This window comes from Ischnura elegans, chromosome X (genome assembly GCF_921293095.1).
Source record: "Ischnura elegans chromosome X, ioIscEleg1.1, whole genome shotgun sequence".
In the NCBI taxonomy this organism is placed as follows: domain Eukaryota; kingdom Metazoa; phylum Arthropoda; class Insecta; order Odonata; family Coenagrionidae; genus Ischnura; species Ischnura elegans.
In genome coordinates this window covers 2,889,796-2,917,030 of record NC_060259.1, presented here as the reverse complement: position 1 = coordinate 2,917,030, position 27,235 = coordinate 2,889,796, and positions in this window count along the sequence as shown.

The window sequence follows — 27,235 nt, the reverse complement described above, 5'->3', positions numbered from 1 at the left end:
CAAAAGGGATTTCTCCCCGGGAGCCACAAGCTATTCTGTACTACGTTTACCCTATGAGGAACCACATCGTAGTCGATGTGGTTTAAATGGCTAACGATAAAGGCTAGAATACTACCCAGTTGGTATTGTGTGGAAGACGTTTTTCACCGGCAAACATATTCTACCCTTGCTCCTTGGCTCACTTAGAGTCACAAACTCTCCATTATAGCATTTCCAAACGGTAATTTCTCACTACGAACTAGTTTAACTGATAGAGTGCAGACGTTTTCTGTGTAATTGGCGTCAAAATGAGATGTGTCGATAGAGAGGTTCGTTTGCTTTGATGCATGCCTTATTTCCTCTCAACTCAGTTTCAGTGCATTTGTGCTGTCCATTCCAATGATATTATAGAATTATTTCAACCCGTCCATGTGAATTTTGATAATTTTTAATTTATTTCCGTGAGCTGTTGCTCCCCGGATGCCAAAGCGGATTACCTTGATTACCTTGAAGGCATCTTTTCGCCCTCACCGCCAACACCAGGGATCCCGAATCCACTGGGAGAATGGGTGGCAAAGCCGCAATACGAGCAGCCCGCGGACAAGCCGATTCGACAGCAGTGGACAACAGAAGAAAAGCCAGTAGTCACCGCCGCTGCCCTTCTCAGGGAAGTGAGTAGAACAAAGGCGCGGAAAGCACCAGGACCTGATGGAGTCACCAATGCAGCGATTAAGGCTATGCCAAAATCGATGGCGTTCGTTCTTCTCACTATTTTTCAGGCATGCCTGTCCATAGGATACTTTCCTGCTCTATGGAAAATAGCAAGAGTCATCTCCCTGCCGAAACCGGGGAAATCGCCGACGCATCGCGAGAACTTCAGGCCGATCTCCTTACTCAACACCATGGGGAAATTGCTAGAGCGCGTCATTCTGGAGAGGCTTCAAGAAGTCACGGACGCACTCAACATCCTGCCGCCGCACCAGTTCGGATTCCGCAGTGAGCACTCTACGACCCACCAAGTCACTCGCCTGCTGAATTTTGTCGTGGAAGGTTTCAATCGTAACTGTCATACGATTGGAGCCTTTTTCGACATCAGCAAGGCGTTCGACAAGGTATGGCACGAGGGTCTCCTGTTGAAGATGCATTGCTTCGGATACCAGCGATGGATTCTCCGCATCATTGCCTCCTGGCTCCAGCACCGAGAATTCTACGTTGCGTGGGGACCGGCGGTTTCCAGGAATCGGCCCATCAAGGCTGGAGTACCACAAGGCAGCTTGCTGTCCCCCATTCTGTTCAACATCTACACAGCAGATATTCCAGGAGACTTCGGCACAAATATGTTGGCAGCCCTGTATTGCAGATGATGCAGCACTCCTAGCAAGGTCAATGAATCCCCAGATAGCAGTCACCTACCTGCAGCGAGCTACCGACGCCCTGGTGGCATGGTACTCCAAGTGGTGTTTTGGCGTGAACGAGAGGAAAACACAAGCCATCGTTTTCTCTAGATGACGGAAGGAACCCGGCGAACTCCTCGTCTGGCGTACGGAAGTCTTCTTGCAAGAATCGGTGGAATACTTGGAGTCCATCTGAATTGCAGGCTCACCATGAAGGCTCACCACGCCCGCCGCAAAGCAGCCAACGTGGGGTACGGAGGAATCAGTTATCATCAATGCTTGGAAACGTGAATCTCCCGCAACACAGAAGAGTGTATCTTCATGAGGCGGTAATCCGGCTCATTATTTCATACGCACATACGCAGCTCCAGCATGGATTGGTGTTGAAAGCAAATCTGATCAGCATATCCTGGAAGTAGCAGAGAGAAAATCGCTTCGGATTGCCCTTTGACTGGGATAGTCGCCGCATAATGACGCACTATGGCCCTTAGCGCGGATGGAGCCGCTAGAGGAGACTCTTCGTTCCCAGACACAGACATTTTTCCACGAGGTCGCTGAATCAAAGTTTCCGGAGCCGCGACGGATAGCAGAATTCCCTGTACGGCCCTGGGACAAATACAGAAGACCATGTGCCGGAAACGGTCAAACCGAAGATCTTCCTCCGAAGGAACAAAAGAACGCGGTCCCGTAACGTGATTTACGGCCTCAACACAGGAGGCTTTTACAGGGAATAAGTCCCTTTGAAATGTGGAACCCGAAGCGAATCATAATCTGAAGAGCCCAGGAGTGCTGAGCAGATTAATACCAATATAAGATTGGTATGAAGTACTACGCGTCTCTACATTAAAAATAGAAAGCGAGATTGGATCTCTAAAATAAAAATCAATGCACTGTTTGGATTAACTATGTCAAATTAAAAGCTTAAGATTTAAAATCACCGCAAGATACAAAACTGCAATAGATGCTGTTTTTACAAGAAATTTGGATGGATTCGATTCACAATTGCTTGTTTCTTACTTCAGTTGTCATAAGCCCACAGTATCAGTTTTAGAATGTACAGATAGAGACAATGATAGCAATACAAGAGTAAGGAGTTAAGGAGTGAGTTATTCGTTGTATCTAACAGACCAAGGTTAGCTTTATATAAACTTTGCTTTCTCTAAATGGGGCCAAAGATATTTAAATTACTGCCCGCTGAAGTTAAAGAAATTAAATTATTAAATAAAATGTTAAGATTTGCCACAGACTGAATTTTCTCTCAAGAAACGGTTCAACATTTATTTTGATGTTATTTCATTAAAACCCTTACGTAATATTTACCTACTGCATTATTTTTTGGCACGCTTTTTTGTTATTTGATGGCTCAATTCTGGTCTTATGACCTTGGAGACCACCTAAAGTAACTTCTCTTTGTTATTATCAACTGTAAAATTAAAATGTAGGAGTAAATAAATCATTGTTATTATTTTTATAAAAAAAGGTGAAACACATCAGCTCATAATTTTTATCTAATTAATATTGGTTTCAAAACTAAACCGTATTTCCTGAAAATGTTCCCTCTGCTCCCGTTTTTCTCACAGATGTCAATCTCTCATCGCAATCTGAGAAATGTTTAGTCGGTCGGCCAGGAGTCGGATTGACGGAGTTGGAAATTTCAAACTTGGAACTCAGCCATTTTTTGTTTAGTTACAAAAATGTTCATCTGTTCTCCCAGATGAATTCACCTTCTCTCGAAGTCATGCATGAAAATCTGCAAAGCCCAAGCCAACTGCTTGTGCTTACGAATCATTCCTTACTTTTGATTGTTCCTATGTATTGAAAAGTGTGTGCTTATTGTGTTTATTTCTCCTATTACTGTTCTATTCTTAATTTTTTCATCAATTTTTTGAAACACAGCTTGGTTATTCTATTTTCCATCCTTAAAATTTCTAAAACAAAACAAAGCAAATACATCAGTTTAATGGGAACGGTTCAATTTCTCATTCGGCATAATGACCACATTATGTGTGGTGTCATTGCAAAATCTAATCTTAAGTTACTGGGAAACCTTATAAAGAGAGTTATATGTGATCCACGTAAAATGAAAAATCACCATATTTAAAGAGTAGGAATTAACACCAACTAGATCTCTTTGTAAAACCAAATAGCTCTAAGAAATTCTTCACAAAATTCACGCCACAGAAAGTTCAAATACCGTTGAGAGTCAGATGAAGGAATCTTCAACAGTGCGTTGAATTGATCTGTGCGGCAAAAAAGATTACAATCGCTGAAATCCTGCGTCTTAATCTACATACTACCCCGCGAGTCACCTCTTGGGAGTTTGACATCGCCGGGGGAAAAACTGTATTCAGGAATTAATGATGACAGAGACGGGTGAAAGAAACTTCCCAAAGACGCGCAGTCATATAATAAAATTTTAAAATACAGTAAAAATTAAAATTAGAGGTGGAAAATGTAGCTGTTTGACCGCGAATCTCGAATGAAAGAGTTTCATGTCGAGATATTTTCATGTAAAACAGCAATCGTAGTGTCAACAAAGCTTTCATCATTTTTTCAACTGGTCCTCTATGCTCTTTAACATTTGGAAATATTTCTTTGAGCTGAACAGTTTCAAGCCAAGATTTCCCGTCAGTAACACACCCATCTTATCCCTTATTCTCTTATTTTTACAAAATTCGTCGAACTATCCTTTTGAGCGTAGTTAGGTAACCATACTCTGGAATTGCTTTAGGTATCAGTATTGCTTACAAATAATGTTGAGTAGTGCTTTTATTCCGAAAAAATCACAACATTTTTTCCTAGAATTCCTCTTTTTCCAATTAATGAAAAGTTGTAAAATTTATTGGGAGGACCATGTTAGTGAGAATAGGACTTCTAAAATACATGGACTAGGTTAGCATACATATAGATATCATAAACTTGCAAGAAGTAAGTGATCACAGTGCATAGTTTAAAAATTGTTCCCGCTAGCCATAGGAAATTAGTTAGGAGTCGATTATGTGATGTTCATTTTTATCTCGAGGGGCAAGAAGGGGCGACATATTTTGGATTTATTTAATAAAATACGTGTTTCTTTCCATGGTATGAGTTCACATAACGCTCGAATACGCTCCTATAACTTTTAAAAATATAGGTCTCATCATTATACTTAAAATTTTACAGTGACATTTTAATTACTCGTGTCCAAATGCGAGTTATTAATATTTCAAACCTTTATATTAAAATATTGCACACCAGGGAATAGTTTTCGTGGGGCAGGGTCGATAATATGCAAAAGCAATGGAACATTAATGTGGTTCAGAGTAGGAGCGATTTGATCGCACAAAAATCCATAGTTCTTAATGATTAACAAACGCCTCAAATTATCAGATTCTTGCACAAGCATTTGTTTCGTGTAACCTAGAAATGTTGAGAAGCATCCAGTTTCTCGCAGATGGAGGAGATCGATGGCATAAAAAACGAAATTTCAAATTTCTCTTGTTCAAACGACCAGAATGAGTTGGAATAATGTCCCATTTTGAAGGTTTAAGTTTAAAAATCGATAATTGTACATCAATCGCTCATTGTTCATTTTATAAACATTATTGGCTTAAATTAATGGTTAATCGATTCCCGGAGGATGCTTCCTTGAATATGATCCCTAGTAAATCCGTATTGGTGACTTGAGTTAGGGTATTTTCTAAAAGTAATTTTTTTAATAAATATTTCTCCATTATGTTTTTCATGAAGTTAGTCCCTTTACAAGATGAAACCTGTTTACGAATAAATGAAGGAGAAATTCCGAATATTTCGATCACTTATGGAGGACTTGCGTGGCATAACAGATTTTCCAAATGGAGAAGTTTCTTTTTCTCATCGATATAATTTTGTTTACATCGACAAAAAGCACAAAGAGTATTACGTACTGGCGTTTCGGAGGTCGCTCTTTTGAATTGCAACTATTTGGACGCTGATATCGGAGCTGCACACACCAAATATGGGTCAGATTCGCTCTTCGAAGCTCGCAGTTTTCAGGCGGGATATTGTGACGAAATTCAATTTCTTCAAAATAATGAATTTTTTCTTTCACCCCAAGTCTTTCCAACTATGAATTGTTACCAATTAAATGATAATGCATTCATAGATAGTGTTCGCGTGGGCGAGTGAATGTAATGAACGCTCCGTAAGAGACCTCGCACGGGCGAGGGGGAAAACCTCGTGAGACGCTTCCTGTGATTCCTTCTCTCTGCTCTGCGAACGAATGCGGTTGACGAGAAATCTTATCCACGCCCCTTCATATGATGTAATTGCAGGGTGCAATATTTTCTTTGTTGATACCTATAATGTGCTTTCAAATGCTCCATTTAAAATGAGAACTCCATTTCCGAGAAGTTGACACCTCATCGAGGATTCTTCGAATTTCATACAGGCCGTACACCACACACTGGAAATTTGGCCTAAATCTTGGCCAAATATCTTAAAATGCCATCACTTGATTCTCTGAGCGGAAATGTGATTCAATGCATCAGTTACCAAAATTGCTGCTGAAATATATTCAGATATGCATCTACAGTCAAAAATCATTTATGAGGATTCCAATGTTTATTTTTGAACCACCTGAACTGATGCTTCTGCGTTATTCATAGGATAGTGTAGGAAAATAATATGAACCCCCGAATTCAAATGCCTGATTCTTATTTGCAGTTACATCGCCTCCATCACAGTCTAAACGTTTATTATGGAACATATACAGATTCATTAAGTGTACATTACTTAATGCGTGAAAGGATGCTTCCGAGAATTTTGATTTATGCATTTAATGGTTTGCTCAGCATTTAATGAATTAATTTCGTGATTGCTGCTAGAATTGGATGTTAACATATCAATTAATCACCTTGTCAGTACACCTACAGTAGATTTGTAATAAATTTTTCATGCATGTGGAACCTCCTCGTTACCATAAACACCAGCTATCAATTCCAAGAGGTGGTAGACGCACCACTCAACTCAATTCTCTTATTGGATAATATTTTAACACCTGCATAATTCTTCTGCTGATCATCCTTCGTTACGTGCTCTTTGTATCCCTGCCTACATCTGCCCTTCTTCCCTTCCACGTGCCCTTTAACGATGATTTTCATTATTCCATCGTGTCTTGTGATATGGCCTACCAAACTGCCCCGTATTCTACCCAAGGGGTTTCAAAGAATTCTTCTCTCTCCGGCTCCTCTTAGCATTAGCCACACGACTCACGCATTCCATTTCATCTTCATAATTTTTCCAAAACACCTCTCCGATCAATCCATTTGAACTTCATAATTTGTCAAAACACCTCCTGTAGGGTGTTTGGCAGGGAGTGGCTAATGCACACCACGCGGTCATGACTAATACTACACACAATTACAAAATATAAATGCAAAGGCAAAACAAGCCAATGGCTGGAAATTAATTTGCTAAATCCATGCAAGGTGAGAACAATTTCATCATTACCAATCTATGTTCACTTGAAAGCGTCTTAGCATTCTAGAACAGGTTACTACTTTCAATTTTTTACAGTTCCATGGTCCTTAATATGCAAAGATTGTGGCTACTATTTGTGCTCCGAGGAGCCGTAGTTCGTAACTTTAAAGATGGCAGCAAACAATTGGTTCGCCATAAAAGGGATTGTGTACTGCTTCTTGCTGCCGTCTTTCCTCCTTCGAGGCTAATTTTACTCGTTTTATCACGTTATTCAGTCTCAGTGATTTTGTCACATTTACTATTTTACGCAAACTTTTGAAAGGTATATTTCCGCCATTGATCCTTCGTCGTGAGTTTATTTCTTTTCCAGCCCTTCAATTTATCCGTGGAAATTGAGTTCCAGTATATTTTATCTTTACTCAAACAGTCTTTTGGTTTTCAAACTTGTTAATCATTGTAATTGATTTTGTCTATCATTTGTTGGGAGATACCACATTGAGATGTCGTGCATGTGTCCCAAATCCACCATATCCGTTTCGAATTCATTCTCGCATGTATGGGGATCCTAGCGAGTAATGAGAAAGTACAAATTTCCTGTGTTTTGCTACAATTAAGAACAGTGTTAGAGGGCATCGATTTTCCGCATACATTGCCGTGCGAGCGTGCATCCAGGTGTTGTGCCACCGTGTCCGTTGCCCTGCTATCGTGATGACGGCATGGGTTCCATAACTTTCGGAGCAGTGTGGAAGGGAGGAGGGATTGCAGATTGACAGGGAGGGAGCAGTGTCTGCGGCAGAGTCTTCAGGGAGAGGCGGAGTCGGCGTTTCGACCACCTACGTGTCACTTGACATCGGGGAAACTTACAATTTATTCCCGAAAATAAATTGTTTCATTAGTCAGGGGGAATTGTCATTTTCCCCGACTCGCCGCCACGCCCGCGAGCCAAGAGGCAGCCACTCGACTCCTGCTCTCGCTATTGTGCTGCTTGTTGAGCAGGAAATGCAGGAAAAGCAGAGTTGAGGAAATCGCCCGAGGGAGTCGTGGGCTTGGATGAGTACGCCTCCGCGAGAAAAAAGATAAATACAGCCCACTTGAATGAACTGAATTCTTATCGTCATGGTAGCCATTGTTTATAGACATTCACGCGTGGGAGATGAAGTGTTTTCAAGTTAATCACGTCCGATATGCAGGAAAATGTGTGCGGTTTTCCATTGCGGCTGTGATGAATTTTGCGAAATGACTTTGAAGATTTAAAATATTGGTGAAAGGTCAGTAACTGAACGTGAAAACATTCGAAACCAACGGCATTTTTACTATCATGTCACTTCTCAACGGTAGTTTTGTCCTGTTTGTGCCTGAAATTTTGCTTTTTAACCTTAATGGGTCTTGTAAGTGGAAACTTCATGACTCTGACTGTAAAAATATTATCCGATTTCAAAAATATTTTTCTAATGAGAGCGTGTTAAAGTACCCTTAAAGTCAGTTGAAGCACTTCACATACCGTCAGACCTTGGTGTGAATATCTTTTTTTCATTGCTGCGTGGTCAAGGATTAGTTTTCTTGAGGACGATGCCACTAATGTGCCCTTGGATACTTTAAAAAGGGTACCACTATGCACTGCAGCAGTAAAATATATTTCTCTCAATCATGTTAGGAGGGGTGTTTTAAGATATTACAGGTGGAAATTTAAAGGCATATCCCTTTAGCAATAGAATTCATGCGAAGGGGACTCATTGAACTAAAGTTTAAAGCTACTTTTTATCTCTTTTCAATAGGGTATGGGTTGAAGAGAAAAACTGTAGTTTTATTACAAATAAAGTCATACGGCCGTATTCATAGTTTCCTTAGTAAGCTACTACGGCCTAAGTAGCGTTCTAATTAGTCGCATGCTAACAAAATGGTATTCATAGATCGTTAGCATGGGCTACTAAGCTTGGTATGCTACTATCTCAGTAGCCGGTTCTTAGTCGCCCTCCGGCCGTGTCTAAGGGAGCTACTAAATATGGCGGACCGTTGTGAATGATCGAACTCCGGTATTATTTGTATGCTTTTATAGAGTTTTTACGCATTTGTGCCAAAATGAAATACGAGAATCCATTCTTCAAGTAAGGCAGGCAACGTATGTAGTGTAATTGTTGACAGGAATTGAAAGTTTTTTTGTAGCTGCGAGGAAGCTACGACTTGCAGTGAACTTGTGCCTCTAGTGTAAGTGAACACAATTTGTATATTCAATGCGCCCATAAGTGAATTGATTACATATAGACGATGAAGTAAAGAGTGAAGCGACACGTGAAGTGATTTGTGAGTGTATGAGCTTCGACAAAATTATTTATTTCTTCCATACTGGTTTAATCATTTCGATCAAAGGTATCTACTAGCTGTTGCGAGGGAGATACGTTTCATATTTGAAGCAGTTGTTCTATAGGGATACAGAAAACGCTTATAAATTTTCATTCGTTTGTACGCTTATAAGTTGTGTTTGATTTTATTACTTATTCTAGTCATTTCATCGTGAGCTTTCGCCAGTGTGCCACTGTTTACATTTCGCGTATTTCGTTGCGCTGTTGTTCTTGTTTTGGTTACGGTACGAGTACGGGTGATGGGTACGAGTGATAGTGGAGAGTGAGATTGGAAGGTTGTTGATGTTACAATTTCTGGTTTAGAAATTTGTTTCAGCCTATTTATTTCATTGTCTACGTAATGGTAATGTGACATAACATCAACTTATTCTAAATCATTAGTGATGAGTGGGAGGTGAGATGTGAAGAATTCTTTCGAACGTCAACGAGTGCAAATGCTTTTGGTTTGTGCAGAGTGATTGGAAAACTGATTATCATGCTTTACTAGAGTTACGTTATAGTGTTTTAAATTAAGTGTGAGTCAAGTTTTTCATTGAACCAGTTGATTCGGAATGTACGGATTATGTGTCATAAAGACAGCTCGTGAAATGTGAAGTGAAATGTTGTGTGCATTGTAGTGCTATTTGTGATATGATCAGCAATAAATAAGTAAAACAAGTTACGTTAATTATGCTTTGTTTTTTACATTAACCATCTCTAGTAAACTATATGCCGTATATTTCCGCACGCTGTCAATATTTGAAATATTTAAATGTAGCGAAGCAGATTGTTGTTTCCTTGACTAACATTTTAGGAGTTGCAAACATATGTTACTAATTACTCGCACGTAGGTGTTTGTAACGTAATAAATGTGTATCATTCACACATTTAACTTAACGTTATTTTCTTAGCGATTCATTTATGCATTGCAAAATTTTTCGTTTCTACTCCGACATTGAGGTGTATATCTGCTTGCCGAATACAAATGTGTATAATACTGACGTTGCTAGTTATGTTTTTCCATACTAATCACGCATACACTAATGGAAACAAATATCGGAAGTGCAAAAAATATGCAATGTATATGATCAATGAATACACGGCCGTTTGTACAACAATAACTGCATCTCAAACATACAACATGCTTCAACAAACATGCTTCGGTATTACTCATAAATCTACCCTTTCCCAATGGTATTGCATAATTTTTGTGCACAGCAATAAAAAAATATGTCTGCGATGCGATATCACATCGAATTATCCATTTTGAAGTAAAAATTTCAATGCATTTTGCTGAATCAGTTTCTTTTGTTTGATAGTTTTACGAATTTTCCGCGTCGCGGAGGAGTCAGATGCACTGTTGTCAAGCGTAGCCTAGCTGGTTGAACCCAAATCGCTACCGAGTATCGGCTGCCGAGCTGGCTAGTAGCATACTAAGTTAGTAGCTCTTAGTAGCTCACTTAATAGAATCCATGAATACCATATCTTAGTAGGCGACTTAAAGGTCTTAGTAGCCGACTAAGTTAGTCGCCCTACTAGCGTGTTTTAGCGGAAATCTATGAATACGGCCGATAATGATTAATGTACGGGTGGACGTGCTCGAATTTCACAAAATATTCCTACTTTGATGAAATATAGTTCATAAATGTGTCACAACTCTAGAAATCCGTATTTATTCATTGCTCACAAGGGACAAAATATATATTTATTTAAATCTTAAAAACCCCGAAAATAGCACATTCAAGGCTTATACTGCGTGGAATGCAGCGAATAACAAGGTCTGTTAGGGGATTGGGGTGCTAACCGTGACACACAGGCTAGTCCTATTAACTAAGTTGCTTGGTGAATACTTCAAACATTCTTTCGGGGAAGAGCTACAGTTTCTCAGAACTTTCAGATCAGGCACGTTCGTATTTCTCCCATAGCCTACGGCTTCTAGTTTTACTGTGGGTGTGACTTCAGTTAAACGCCTTATTTAAGGAAAAATTAGCCTCGCGCAGATGACCCAGTCAGAAATATTAACAACCAAATACACGAGGAAGTTAAGCGACTCAATGACGAGCAATCTTAATACAGATGAATGTTTGGGTAGTCCGGGGATAATTATTGGGTGATGGGAGGCTTGTATACTGTCACTATCTATGAATAAATCTTATATAAAGTCTTGAGGAAAGCGCACTACGCGATAGTATAAATAACGGACAAAATAAACACTAATAAAAAACATAGGAACACATAGAAAAGGACACTCACAAAGAAGCTTGCAAACGTTTCAGCGGGTTGACCCGCTATCGTCAGTGCTGAAGGTGAACTGCTGCAGGCCGATCCTCCAGAAGCTCTCCTTGGTGAAGTAGTGGGGGTGGAAGAAGGGGAAGGGGAGAGGGGGGAAGGGAGGGTAGGGTTTGCTTTGACTATTAGTGGGCAATGTTTAGCCCGGGCGTTTCAAACGCCTTTTCAACCCAAATATGTGCCATTTCCCTCGTTCTCACCTCGATGATGGTTGCCTTTTCTGGCAGAATTTCAATGATGGTTAGGGAAAAACATTTATCGAAGGAACTATTGTGTGAGGCGGTGTGAATGGGGACGGGTTCATGAAAGGGGGGGTTTTGCAGGAGTGTCTGTGGTTGTTCATTCGGATGGATATGGGTGTGGTGCATTCTCCTATGTAGTACGAGGGGCAAAAATTACAAAGTAGCTTGTAGACAACGTTGAAGGAGGTACAAGACGGTATGGAGGAGGATCTATTGATGACAGGTGAAGTGGTGGGGCGTAGCAGAGGGCAGCACTTGCACCGGGGGCGGTTGCATGGAGTAAGGGAGGAGAGTGGGGGGAGTGTGTACCAATAGAATTAAATTCTTCTGGCACTGTTAGTCTGAGTGAGTTCTGTTATAGTGAGTGCTTCCTCTATCTGACTACAAAATGAATGAGCGCAAATGATTGCATAGTCGTATTTTTATTCTCGTGATACTTTATCATTGAGTTTGTTTCTTTTTATCATCTCGAGTTCTTCATGGTGAAACAAAACCCAGTACTATTTCACAAACTTTTTATTACTAGCTGTCAACTTGTATCGATGTTTATACCGTCATTATCAAGACTAACAGAGCAATAGCGTACAACGTCCAGCCTTATATACCCAACAATAGTGTGAGGGATGGAGGGTGGAGCTAAAAGAGGAGGAGGGGTGTTGGGCATTGGTGGTTGGATTGGAGGGTCAAAACATAAAGTATAAAGCTGGGGGGGGGGGGGGGAGAGGCAGATAGAAGGTCAGGTGGTGACGAGGTTAATGGAGAGGGGAGGAGGAGGATTGTCAAGGAAGAAGTCAGATTTTAAAACAGTAGATAAAAAAATTAGAACATTTGAATACAGTCATATAATTTAAAATTATGGTGTTACGTGCAAGAGTGCATTTGGTGATTTCTATAATTTCTAAAATATCCAGTTTTACACTTTTATCACACGTTTGTAAAAGAGGGTGATGAGAGTTGAACAGTTCACTTTCCGGGTTATCATTTAAGATATCAGCCAGGATAGGCGAGAGTGGAGAGACCGTAGAAAGGCCGTGATCTTGTCTGTGAAACTGGTGATTGAATTGAAAATAATTTTGGTCCATGCACACTGATAATAGTTTTTTGAAGTCACTTACTAGGTCGTCATCGACGGATGATTTTCTGAGCCAATCGAGAGTTAGCCCTATAGCTTCTTTTGCAGGTACAGAGGTAAAAAGGTTGGAAACATCAAATGATACGAGTGCCACTACCAAATAATACGTGTGCTACTACTTTAGATATGTTGATGACATTATTTGCCTGTGGACCGGTAGCAAGGGATAACTGGCCTCCTTTCTTGGGCTGCTCAATTCCCTCCACCCATCCATCAATTTTACTTCTGAACTCGGAGGTGACTCAATTCACTTCCTGGATCTCACGATATCCCTCAAAGAAGGCAAACATGACTTCGCAATCTACCGGAAAAGTACATTTACGGATTTACTCATCCCCGCACACTCAAACCATCCTTACTCTCACAAGATTGCGGGCACTAACTCAATGTTAAACGGACTACTTTGTATCCCAATGACTGATTCAAGTTTCAACCTGGAACTTGATGTAATTAAATCAATATGTTCAAATAACGGCTATAAGGATCACATCATCCGTTAACTGCTGGCCAAAAAAAACCGAATAAGAGTATCGCCCACCCTAACTAGTTTGCTGCCGGCCCCCAAAAGAGAACCCAAACGGTAGTGCAAATTACTTTTCCTTGGCCCCCTGTCTTACAGTGTCCACAATCTCATCCCCAAAGACAAATACCGAGTGTGTTTTTACTCCCCGACCTCCCTTGGTGAAGTGATTTTTAACTCTTAAGGACAAAGTGCATCCTGAAACAAAAGTGGTGTCTATGCCCTGACATGTGATGAGTGCAATGGTGTGGACGTCGGTCAAACGGGCTACTAATTTAAAACTCGTGTTGATGAACACAAAAGAAGTGCTCGTTTGAAAGACTCCATATCCCATTTTTCCAAGCACCTGTCCGAATCCGGCCACAACAGTGATTTTAATATTAAACTTTTACATGTACATGGCAAAAGTGTAAAACTGGATATATTGGAAATTTTAGAAATCACCAAGTGCACTCTTGCACGCAATACCATAATTTTTAATGATATGACTGTATTCAAATGTTCTAATTTTTTATCTACTGTTTTAAAATCTGACTTCTTCCTTGACAATCCTCCTCCTCCCCTCCCCATTAACCTCGTTACCACCTGACCTTCTATCTGCCTCTCTCCCCCCCCAGCTTTTATACTTTGTGTTTTGACCCTCCATTCAACCAACAATGCCCAACACCCCTCCTCCTCTTTTAGCTCCCCCCTCCATCCCTCACACTATTGTTGGGTATATAAAGCTGGACGTCGTACGCTATTGCTCTGTTAGTCTTGATAATGACGGTATAAACATCGAAACAAGTTGACAGCTAATAATAAATAGATTGTTGAATAGTACTGGGTATTGTTTCACCATGAACGTTTCATCGTTAAACCAAGTAACGCCCAAATCAGTTGATTTTATCTCTAGTTCTGTTCGTGTGCCTTCATTTGCTACGCAAGTTATTATAAGACTTATTTAGAAATTCAAGTTAATAGGTCCACCCTATTTAATTATACAAGCGTGTTGGTATATTTGTATTTAGATCATTGGTGTATGATGAACCTTTTTTGCTTATACTATTGTTAGCAGTATAAGAGAATGAGCTTTACTTGGGGAACGTTTTGTGTACACATCATACGAAAATATCTTAAAAATACGAGTATTTGCATTCCTAGCGGCGACCCTAATTTGAATATGCAAGCGCGCAGGTGCAAAAACGTTTCCAAGCCTCATTAACTTCAAGCACTATGCTTCATTCATAAGAGTTTTATTTATTGGTGAATTTAGATATGTCAAATTCTGTCAAAGTGTATTAAAAATAAACTGGGTAGTGAAATTAATTTTTTGCTCCTGCCAGAATATTTTATCCAATCGATGCAAAGGGTGAGGCCCTATTTGTTTCCTTTGGTGTAAATTCTATAATAAGTTCTCAGGCAGTTTTCTCTATCATGCTTGACGATTTGAGAGAAAGAGAAGGTAAATGTGAGGCGACTGATGCAAGTGTGTTTACAAATTGGGGGACTGTCGTCTGAGACTCGGAATGATGATAACCAATATCATGAGGGAATATCTGGTCGCAGTCTCGACTCAGTTTCCGGATGGCGGGCAAATCTCTTCCCCAGCACTGCCACGGAGAGATAGGCGGACGCAAAGTGTCTGCTCCCCAGCCTTCTCTTTCATTTGGGAGGCCGTCAAAAGGGAGGGAATTGCGGTTGAAGATTACGTTTGAAAGTTTGATGAGGAAGTCGGCTGAAGGTTTTTGTGGGAGAGTTCTTATTGATGGGAAGTGAAGCTTGCTTGTCGAGCGGTAAGTGAAGCACTCACCGCAGCTTCAAAAACGCTTTTATCGGCTGCTATCTGGTTTTTTTTTCTGGAGGAGCCACTAATGGGGATGGAGATATTTGTGTGGGGGGGGGGGGTTGCAGGCGCTGCATGCTTCAAGGGTTGCAATGTGCTCGAGTTTCCGATGAGGACGATCGGACTCTCTCTCTGTCTCTCTCTGCAGATGCGTGCCGAGAGGATTTGAAGGAGGCGGTGGAAGTGCGGGGCGGATGCAATCGCTGGCAGGGAGCAGTCGTCGCTGCCAGCTAATTCGATTAACTCGAGGATCTTCATGTTACATGCCCCATTGGATTCTTTTGTGAGTGGCTGCCATGTTGAAGGCTTATTCATCTCGCGTTTGGCTCCCTGTTCAATATGCCTCGTAATGACTTGCCCCGCTGAAGTGCCTTTTGACCACATCGTTCATAACTATGCCGCGGTAGTGCCTGAGACATGTCTACGGGTGATATTTTGCGTTGAATGTCGTTAGAGAGAAGAAAATTCATTTTATTGAGCTCAGATTAAGTCCTTGTGATCATAGTTTTCCTAAAATGTTTGATGATGAGTTCATAATTTGAGCTTGAGGAGTGTGTTTAGGTGTGTCATTTCTGGACTAAAGGAAATCACAAATAGAGTCTTCGGATGTGAATATGTGTAGTTTTTTATATCTCATGAAGTGCTTCCATTTTAGATTACGAGCGGTAATGAAGATCGTATTGTAAATGAAGTGTGAAGGTTGCGGAGGCGTGAGAGACTATCATTAAGTATTATTATCCTGCTTTCTAATACGCCTAAAGAGTATTGACGTGAAAGCTGGTTGCACTTTTCAACGGAGCTTTAATGCGTACGACGTGTTTCGGCTCACAGAGCCATCATCTGGTACAAGACGTTCTAGTCCACGAGAATATCTCATTCATACCTTTGAGGAAGGGGTGGAGGCACATTTGATAAGTTTGAGCTAACAGTGGGAAACAGAGGGTATGTGATTAACCAGGACCAATCAGGGAATAGGGTTGGATGAGGAGGAATTCAATGTGAGCATGTTGTCAAAATTTATTTTGATGGATTCTAACTATTTCTACTCCCATCGGAGCAGATTTTGAATGTAACTCGTGGTTTCTTGAGGTGTATACAAATGCTGACTTTGCCAGCGTCGAAACAGATTGAGTATCATGTACTGGATGCACATTTAAGTTAATAAATGAGGCCGTAGTCTGGAAAAATAAAAAGCAGGCCATGTAGATGCTTAGCCATGTCTACATCAGAGGCCAAGTATGTAAGTTAGGCAACTGATGCAAAAAATAGTATTGTAATCTCTAGAATAAGAGGCTAGATATTAGAGCCGACTGGATAATATTACCCTGCCGTAACGTTCGATATGCGTACGACAACCGACGCATTTCTCACTTCTTCTTTTCGGATGTCTAAGTTGCTTATCTATTTAGTAACTATTATTTCATTTTGATACGATTGTTGTCTCTGTGGAAGCAGAAGGAAGCCCCGCTGCCACTAACCCGATATCAGTTTTTAACCAACTCCACGTTGACTTGCCGACGAGATAGTGCTCAAGTAATTATTTAGGTGTATCAGTTTCCTTAGACTTACATATAGCTTTGGTCTCTGATTAATTGAACTATTTCTTGTCATTGGTTTTTCAAAGGACGGCGCACAGTGGTCCGGATCCGGAAAAAGGTGGACAAAAATCATGTTTTCGACTTTCTTGAAACTTGCTTAGACTGTATAAGTTATGTAGTAATATCTCTGGGGTATCACCTCTCATGCTTACTTTTGTTATTAAAAAAATTGCTTGCTTAGATATATTGCGTCAATGTAGCACTATTTCTAATGGAAATTCGATTTTTCCGTTTTTTCGAAAATTACGTATTTTAGATTTATTTTTGGCTTTACGCCGCCAATGATATTCGTAAATTAACTTTGCAATATAGTAATATAGACATTGCTGTGTCATAAAATATAGATTTCAACCTTTTAGAGATGTTGATGATTGCTGTAGAATTATTTTAAGAGGAGTAATTGTTTTCGAAAAAATTCGCATAAATGTTGAGTTATAAAAAATTGACGTCGATTTGCGCAAATACGGCTATTGGTGGCAATAAAAAACAGTATTATAAAGATATGAATGAAAAAATCAGCTGCAATTGTTTGCAAGTAAGCGAATAACAACGATTTATGTTCCTAGCCGTGGTAGACGTGAGCGTCGACACCATAGCATCAGCGCAGTGTAGGCAGATGGTAAATTGTGTCACCCAATGTTTCATGGGCCAGAATCACAAAAATAAGAAGTTTAGCATTTTAAATACTATTTAATACTTAGCCACCATCCAAACTTTATCTATGTGTGGGCCAGGAGAATAATTTCGGTCTTCGAGGTTAGGCGTAGTTGTGACGCTGGGAGAGGAGAAAAGATATTTTCTTCGATCGCTTCTCAGAACGACTTCAATCGCGTTTTGGTAATCTATTGAAGTAAATATGATATGCTACATGCACTGATAACCGAAAAACCCACTACCGGCTTCCCTTTCTTTCAATCCAAAGTGGCAAGAGACCCGTTACCCGAAACACGCGCCGGACCATAGGGACGTGGGAAGTGGTCCTTAGTCGGGACATTTTGTTATCTTAACTTAGCGCACCACCCAACTGAGTTTATTGCTTTCCTAGGGGCGGTCTGACCTGCAAGTGAAGCTGCACGTGAGGTCTTTACCCTCCACCCGCCTCCTTTTGTATTGCAGGTCCGCCGCTAGCATGCATTTTCGCACAAAATCTAAATATTTCACATTTCTCTTTACGGGGTCCAACCCTACCCCTACTTGCTATCTAGGGGAAAAGCCACATTTCCATGGCCTTTCTTTTTAACCCCGTCCTAATTTCGGTCGAAACATTTTGGTACCCTTCAGTTTCTCCTTTTCTGTCGATGTGAACATGTACCCATTACTAATTCAGAAGTTCTATTTTGGCCAACGTTTTTGTGATTAACAGTGATCTCAAAAAGAAGTTATAGTGTTGTGATAACTAAAAAAATTGTGATTCGGTGATTTATTAGTTCCTGACAACCACAGAAATAAGGATTATTGAGCAGGTATACCATGTTTCATTTATTTCAGTTTCTAGTTTCCGTTTTTTTAAATTGGTCTGAGACGAGGCACCGCTCTAATTTTTCATATTTTCCCTTCTATTTGATATTTAAACTTTTTAGAAAGAAGACTGTTGTGTAGCTTTTTGCAAACCTGTGTTTTTTATTGTTGACTGTCAACAATGTCATGGGCATTTACGCAGCGTAAACTGCACGGAAAAATGCTGGAGGAAAAAGATAAAACCATAGTTGCTCGAAAAAGGAATTTGAATGCATGTCTAGAGGGTTGTTTCAGATAACACGGAGATGAGGAGGCAAAAATTGAGCTTATTAATTCTTTGAACATGAAATTTATTTATTCCGACGAGAGAAGATGAGCTAGTTCACGATCAATCTCTTTTTTTGGAGAGGAATGGCAATTGGTTGGACAAAATTGTTGATTTTCCTAATGTATTTCGCAACCTTCCAAGCACCTCAGGTTAGTATTTTCCTATTATTCTAATGGTGACATGGGGTCCCCTGGGATATTGTTATGGTAGTCTTATTTTTTAACAGGTACTTCCGATATAAAAAGGGGTAGGCCAAGTAAACAATTCACAGACGATAATACGCGCTCCAAAATTACGAAAACGAAGTTGCTTGAAGTCAATTAATTTGCAGGAGGAAGAAGAGTTAATCTTTCAATGTTTCAATTCAATGAATACTTAATTTTGAGATCGCTGTCTTGCGGATTTTTGATTAGTAAAATTTAAGAAGTTCTGCTTGGATACAGCGGAAAATTTTGTGAGATATTATGGATGGTTTTACATGCCATCCACGGAGCACAAGGTTTTTATACATGGTACAGATGTCATCGAGTCGGCTCTTCTTTCTATTGGAGAACTGTCGGAGGAGGCCCAGGAATCTCGCAATAAAGATATTAGAAAATACCGCGAGCATCACGCGAGAAAAATATCTCGAATTCATACGAATGAGGATATTTTCCGGAGACTGATCCTAACATCGGACCCTTTTCTTAGCACATTAGGAACTAACTGATCAAATTCCGGGGCCTTAAAGACCTACCGCATGAGGTTCGTGATCTCTTGGTCTTGCAAGACTCTCAAAATTCTGCGAGCGAATGCGAAGAGTAGGAAGATGGGTGGGATTCAGAAGAATCTGATGATGAATAATCATAATAAATAATTGAAAAGTTATAAGGCACTAACCATGCTTATATGAGAATAAAAGAGTCACTTAAATACTATTTTGACACTTATTTAATAATTACTTTTAGTCAATACAGAAGAACCTCACGAAATCTGAAAATCGCACCTCTTTACCGTAAGTCAACGAACCCAACAACACAACTTTTAGCCGTTTGTTGTTTATTGACTAATTTCAAAGATCATTTACTCATACTACATTACTAATTATCATTTATTTTCATGTTTTATCATGATTTGCGTTTGTCTATGCAGTCAGCGTTACATTTAGCCAGTTAATAAGTTTAAGTTCCACGATATCGCCTGAAATAATGTTTTTTTTCGTGAAAATATCTGCAGAAATGAAAATAGCATGTCAAAAAACATTCAGAGAGCAAATTTTAAAGACATCCAACGAAAGTCTGATTTTTATCCAACTTTTTCGCGATCCGGACCACTGTGCGGCGTCTCCGAATCTTTGTGCTGTGCTCTCCACTCCCTTAATGGTGAAAGAACTTCCCTCGTCAAATAAGTGGAATGTATAAACTTATTTTATAAGGGTCTGATGCCTAATGTTTTTTACTAACTCTGGTGTAAGGCATTTTCTCTCCAGGGATATAATAGTATTCTTTATTAAAGTATTTTAGCAGAATCCGATCAATCCTCCACAAAAGTGTCGGAGATCAAGGGGAGTGCTCAAAGCGCCATGGAATATCCCCCAAGTGATTTCTTTTCTCTCTACACGTCCATGGAATACTATCCCTTTTGAGCTTCCTTGTGCTTTTGGAAAGGCAAAAAAGCTCTGGGAATGAACGTATGCTCTACTCCTCGAAGGAACGAGCGGTGAGAGAGCGAAGAAGGCAGAGAGCCTCCCATCACGTGGTCCTTCCCTCACCCTCGCCTTGTCTTTTCCCTGAGGCCAGCGGCAGTCCATTTCCGCCGTATTCTGGGTTAAATATTCGCGGAGGTGTTAACATGTCGATGCATGGGGTCGAATGGGGATGGAGCGGGTGGTCGAGGGTAATGTGCTGAAATGGCTCTGCTGTGCGGCCGCGGAAGTTGAAGACGATTTCAGTCAGGGATTATGGCTCGCCGTGAACGATTCCCACCATCATTAATTGCCAATGTCTTGAGAATATAGAGTGCCCTGGAAACGTTCATTGATGCATTCAGTTGGTCTGAATATTTCGATGGGTGAAATTATAAAAGAAGTAATTAATAGCATTTGTGGAGAGGAGATGAATTCACGAACAGTGAGGATCTAGGTACATTTGTAAAGATCTCTAGTTGTTGTACCGAGTATTCGAAAATTCAGGTGACATCTTTGAATTTCATCTTGTCATCAGGTTGACGAAGGACGCTGAGGGCACCAGCACTTGCTTTCATGTGAATCGCGATGGGTTGATCAAGCTGATGGGATAATTGCTGAGACGGCCAAGGTCAATTTTCCTGGTTCATTTATGTCAGGAGCAATACTTATGGCACTTAATGGAAGGCTCAAGGCTTGTGGAGCTTTCAAGTTTGGATTGGATATTTTTGGATGAAGACAAATTTAATACACATATTGAAAAAAGTTAAAATACACAGGAAAAAATGTAATATGTGTATGGAGTATTTTTTACAACTAAACGAGAATTAACTAGCATTTTGTGAAACTTGTTTCTTTTTTGGACCGACTTTTTTAGATTATATGAGTAATGAATATAGGATGAATGCAGTCTTCGATTATAATACAATGGAATACATATTATCAAAGGCCTGCTTTTGAGATAACTGCCGCAGCAAAATAAACGGTGATCTCAGACCCATCTAAACATTTTAAAATCATGGTAAATGACGTGCTTGTCGAAAATTGGCGAAGGTAACATGGGAGAGACCCGTTGGCGAATACAATACTAAGGTTGGAGTTGAGAGTTTCAAGTGAAAGTGACGGTGTCATTGCACTGCACGAACTTTCAACGACGCCTGGCGAGTCGATTCGCCCTTTCCACGTTCGGAGAGGGCGAGGCGAGTGATGAGGGAGACTCGATGGCAAAAGGACGGTTGGGCAGAGAAAGAGGGTGCATAGAGTAATTCAAGCCGAAAGGGCACAGTCCCAGGAGGTAAGCGCGAAGGCCGGCCCAGTTTGGACCCAATAGGTAGTTGGCTGCAATGGAGCGGTCTCTCTACTTGAGTGGTCTTCCACAGCGGTTCCGCCCTCTTATTGTATGCCCTTGCTATTCACCGTCGAAGGAGCACGTAAGAGCCTCTAAGTTCCCCGGGGAGGAGGTAATTGGCGTGTCGCTGTACACGAAGCAAACCTAAAATTATATCCTCGTGAGAAATATTCGCATCGGGAAGTGACGCAGTTCCCGCTCAGTCGCTCGGAAATGAAGTTTTCGGAACGAGAGGTGGGATTTCCATTTACTTATATGCTTGTCGTAATTCGAACGATTCATTTGCTGATTCGTAAAAAAACTAAGGCAGACGGCCGCAACATGCGTGTTTTTAGGCTAAATCGTTCCATGTATGAATGAACCGTGGTCTCTTTACCAACGAGATAAATGACTTTTGAGTGATGAAAAAGAAAAAGTAATATATTGTAATATGTTAGGCTCGGTGTGGTGGAAGTTCGTAATATTATTGAAATGACACATTGCAATATTTCCACTTATAGATATATTTTACACTACGCGTTTCGTCGTTACAACGACATTTTCAAGGATGAAAAAAGTCTTAAAGATTTTCCTTATATATCTTGGTGCTTGAAGGGGGTGAATGGGGTTTGGGTGACAAGAAGTGAGGATATTGAAGGCTGTGAAAGGATACATTATTTTCCACATCCAATTCTTCATCTGGAAATAATATTGAAGTAGTAATGACAACAAACTTATTTCTAAACTTGTTTTTGGGTTTCGATTTTTATTTTTAATGCTGTCAATTTTTTTATTAGTTCTTCTTGAATGAAACGATATTCGGTACAAAAGTAATAAATTTTTTATTACATTTTTTACAATTTCTTCAGTGTAATGCAATAAGGAATTCATGAAATAGCATAATGGTACATGAATATACGCATAAGTTTTACGTACATCATGCCTTTATAGCTTAAAATGTTTGGTTGCGCACTTTCATTTACGAAAAGTTATCAATTACTTCATCATAACTAATACTGCTTGCAGGACCTCTTTCAATTGATAAAACAGCAAGATTTGATTGTCAAGATTGGGTCTTAGTTGAATGAAGGTAAGATTTGTATCAACTTTAATTTGGATAAACCTCACATATGAGACAATTGAAGCACAATACATAATGGGCAAAGCATCAGAAGTTTGAAAATCCATGATGAACTGAAGAAACTGCAGGGTTGTGTACTGCTCAGAGTCCCAAGCTGAACCGTCAGGTGCAAGTGATTCTTCTCTTTTCGCGTCGCTTACGATAGAAGTCAGATTGTATGATTTATTTTTATTTGGGGTGAAATGAAAGTATAGCGAGCAAACTTAACCTGCAATGTTTATTTTTGAGCTCTCAGGAGTAAAAAAATGTTAAAATAACATACTTTGCTTTGTAAAAATAGGTTCCTGTTTTGATGTGGTGTATGCCTTATTTTAGTCAAATATCATGAGGTTGGTGATTTAATTATCAGGTTGTCTTAATTACAGTTTTTTTGAACCCTGGAAGCAATTTGGAGGAGATCGCATCTCGACCGATCGTATGTGGTCGCCTTTTGGTACAGTTATGTAATGCATTCAAAAGCAGGGAAGGCAAGTGAAACGAATCGACCTCAATTAAAACTTCTTTGTATGTTTCGTTTCGACCCGGAGGGATACAAAAATACGAAGCTTAGGTTTAATTTCGTTCCCGCGCGAAATTAAAGCCATCAAGGAGTTTAGTTTCATCCCGGGGCCAAACTTAACTCCCGGGAAAGCAACTAAATTAATCGAAACTCAGCTGCTCATTGTTAAGTTTCGATCCCAGAAGTTGAGTGGAGGGGGAAAAGTGGAAATAGTTTCGACCCATTACGTTTGACAAGCATGTAAAGAGCTTGACAATGGAATGGCTAGTTTGCGCTCGCTCTTCGCCTGTTGGTGGTGACGTGCCCTGTGCATCTAATGGCCGAACATTCTCTGCGATTCGTTTCGTCCCAGAGTTTCATTTAAGTTTCGATCCGAAGCAGTTTTGACTCCGATTTCGTTTCGCCGCTGAGTTCCGCTCCCCGGGTTTCAATCCATTTGGTTTTGTCTCTGCATTTCGCTCCCGGGAACGAAACTATTGACATTTTTCGGGTTCTTACTTTCGTTTAGTTTCGATTGCCATCCCTGTTCAAAAGAGACTTTAGTTTGGCTTGTGATTGGGCATGAGGACTATTGAAAACTTCGAAATAGTGAAAAAGAGGTCGTTAATCTCTAATTAATCATTGACTTGGCGAAAAATAAACAATGGAAAAGAGGAACCCAAACGGTGTATTTTTCCGAAGTGCATGTAATGATATTTTTTTCATGCTTTTGAAAAGTTATTCACCTACAGGAGATAATCATGTAAAAGACTGTGGGTTAATATTCTCACTTGAATTGTTCGGAATACTTATAACAGACAAAATACCTGCTTGAAGTATGCTCGTGAGCATTAAGAAGAGTGAATATGATTAGTTTTAGGGTGTTTATGTGAAGTTTTGTGGAACAGTAAAGAGTTTTGAGAGGATTTTCTTTCTTTAGGGGGGAAAATTCCATATTCGTGATCACTTCCCCTATTTTAAATACGCAGGTATTAATGTGTCGTCCAGCGAGAAAGTCGGTTCATAAAGAACACTCTCTCTTCTCAAGTCTCCGAGTGGTGTCGATCGGAGGATCAAGCGAATCGGCACTGTTTGTCTCTCCCTCTCATCGACGGCAGTCGATGCCTTTGTAGGTGAATAACTTTTCATCGACGGCAGTCGATGGGAGGGAGAGACAGACAGTGCCGATGGGAAAAACCTCCACTCGTGCATTCGCTAGCTCACTTAGAGCAATGTCCCCTTTTCACTTCAAATATTGAATATGATTTTTATTCCTCATTTTCCTGCTTGCTCTCTACTAGCTTTAATTGATAAGTTACATTTGTAGATGTACTGTTTCTTGTTGACATTCGCTTGAAGATTTTTGTTGATGAAGTCTTCTACGATAATAGCCTAGATACACACGAAACAACATGCAAATAAGTTATTGCCTCAAAAGGAAGATACTTAGTTAATTTTCGCACAACGTGAAATAATTACAGTTTGAAGTGAATGGTGGAGGCTGATACATTGTTTTAATCCATTGTAACGTAGGAATTAATGATACTTAAGTAGGGGTATCATGACTTCATGCCTTAATTACAGTTTTTTGAACCCTGGAAGCCATTTTGAACATCTCGTATATCCAACGATCGCATTTGGTCGTCTTTTGGTGATGGTGATTTATTGTTCAATACTTATCCATCATCTTGATATTTTCCGCATGTATAGAAATTAAAAAAAAATTAGTTCTTGTTTCCCAATTTTGAAATTTTTACATCAGTGCATGTATAAATAAATCTGTTTACTCAGAACGCATGTAGTGAAAGTAGTGCAAATCACTCTTTAATGAAAATTCATTAGCAACCGTTGATTGGTCAGTCGCTCTTTTAAAAGAATGTCAATGAACGGATCTTATTTTAGTTAGACGATTGTTGACTATCCGTAAATAAAAATCAAATTTTTTACGATGGTGTACTCGAGTAGAGAATAGTTGAACCCAGTGTCTCGGATGTTGGTTCGCCAATTGCGCTCTTGTTCACTGCATAGGGATGAGGAGGTGATATCGTTGAGGTCCCATCTCGCGTTGTAAGGAAATGTCCGCTCCGGAGCAGACGCACTTGGCAGTGCCAGCGAGTCTCTTGACCACCACCCTGGGGGCTCCTCGGGGCATCTTTTTGATGTGCCCCAGGTGGGCAGTGGCCAGGGTGGGGTGGGGGTGGGGAGGGAGCGGATTTCCTTACGTCTCATCGACCTGCTTCCCCTCCTTTCGATGCGCTTCGGCTGTTTTCATCATCTTACCGCAGCATACATAACTGTCAAAATGATATTGCGTCTGCATGTTTATTTTTTGCTTTTATTATCTTAAAAGTTCTGTCTAGATTACCCGCAGATGCCAGATGGGTGTAAAATTAAGACTGAGTCATTCGTTCGAAATAATGTTACACGATTACAAAAGTAGACTAAAAGCGTTTCATTGTAAAAGTCGTTCAATTAATGGGAGATTAAAAAAATAAAATATCCATAATTCGTATTGGACGATAACCCCACAAATTACGAGTAAGGGGTGACCTAGTTAAGCAAGGGGTGGGTGACTAGCCGCAGAGGGCTGTAGGACGAGGGAGTTGAGTGGCGTGCGTCTTTTGGTGATAATAATGTTTTGCGTCGCAATGGTGACTCATTGAGTAGCAACGTTGAAACATATGCCGGCTGATTCGTGAAAGGTTTCTCAAATTTCTTTTTTGCTGCGAATCTGATGTTTTTACTGTTGTGGGAATATGACGAAATGTCGCAGTGCTATATAGAACTCTTCAGTAAAATTCAGGAAAAGGATCCTTTCATAACATTTGTTGGCTCTGTAAATGTGGTTAAGGCATAACGCACAAAATTTTGTCAAGAATGCATTTTAAAATCTTGGAAATGAAGAGTGACCTCTGCAGACTGCAGTAATACTAACAAGTGTAAACGCGTGGTAATTTTTTTGTTACCAAAACCAGTGTTTGGGTGTTGCGTCGTGTTCTTTGAGAAAAACGTGACATTTTTGTAGAAAAAAAGTATCTGGATTTCGCGCAAAGCGGAAAGCACGCACCATCCGATGGTAGGGTCTGCGCGAATGAACGTTTTTGGTGTAGCTCCGATCATTGGATGAGAGTGGTCGAACCCGGGACGCTGTGCCTCGAGTGCCGCCTGATCCATCTGCGGTCGAGTTGGCGCGGTCACTGCTCATCTACATCTACATCTACATAATACCCTGCGAGCCACCTCTAGGGTGTTTGGCAGGGGGTGATCAATCACCAGCATGCAGCATGCATTGGACACCACACCGTCCAAAAAACGTCACGTATACTAACAAATTATACTACTATATGCTGTTAGAAATAATAATAAAATAAAGAAACATGCAATAAGTTTTACATAGGTTAGTTGGCTACACTACAAGTTATGCAATCTATCTATGAGTTCCATCGCTGCCGTTATAATCTCTTATTGATCGTGGAAAAAATGACATTCTGTACCTGTCTGTTCTACAATCTATCTCTCTTATTTTATTTATATGATCTGATCTTCCGTAGTATGTTGGCGTCCGTAAGATATGGTTAACTTCGTTAGAAAAGACTCTGCTCTTGAATTTATCTAAAAGGTTTAGTCTATTTTTCAATCTACGGTCCGACAGAGAATCCCACCCGAGTTTATCTAAGAGGTCAGTTACACTAACAAGACTATCGGAACGACCCTTCATATACCTGGCAGCTCTTCTTTGCACGCGTTCTCTGTTATTAAGCCTTTTTCATGAGGGTCCCAAACACTGACAGCGTAATCCAAATGTGTTCTAACGAGGGAAAAGTAGCTAATTTCTCTCACTTTGTCGTCGCACTTTCCTAATATTCTTTTAACAAAACCCATTTTACGATTAGCTTGACCGGTTATTTCTCGGATATGTTTATTACACGATAGATCATTATTGCTCGCGGCTGAGCTTTAAGCCACCGAGTGCGTCCACCGGGTTGCGGATGGTGGGTCAACCTCTAGATATAGAGGTTAGCTGCGATATAAGCAAGTTTACTTGTCGAATAAGCAGTCGTGGACAAAAAGCGGAGGTTATCC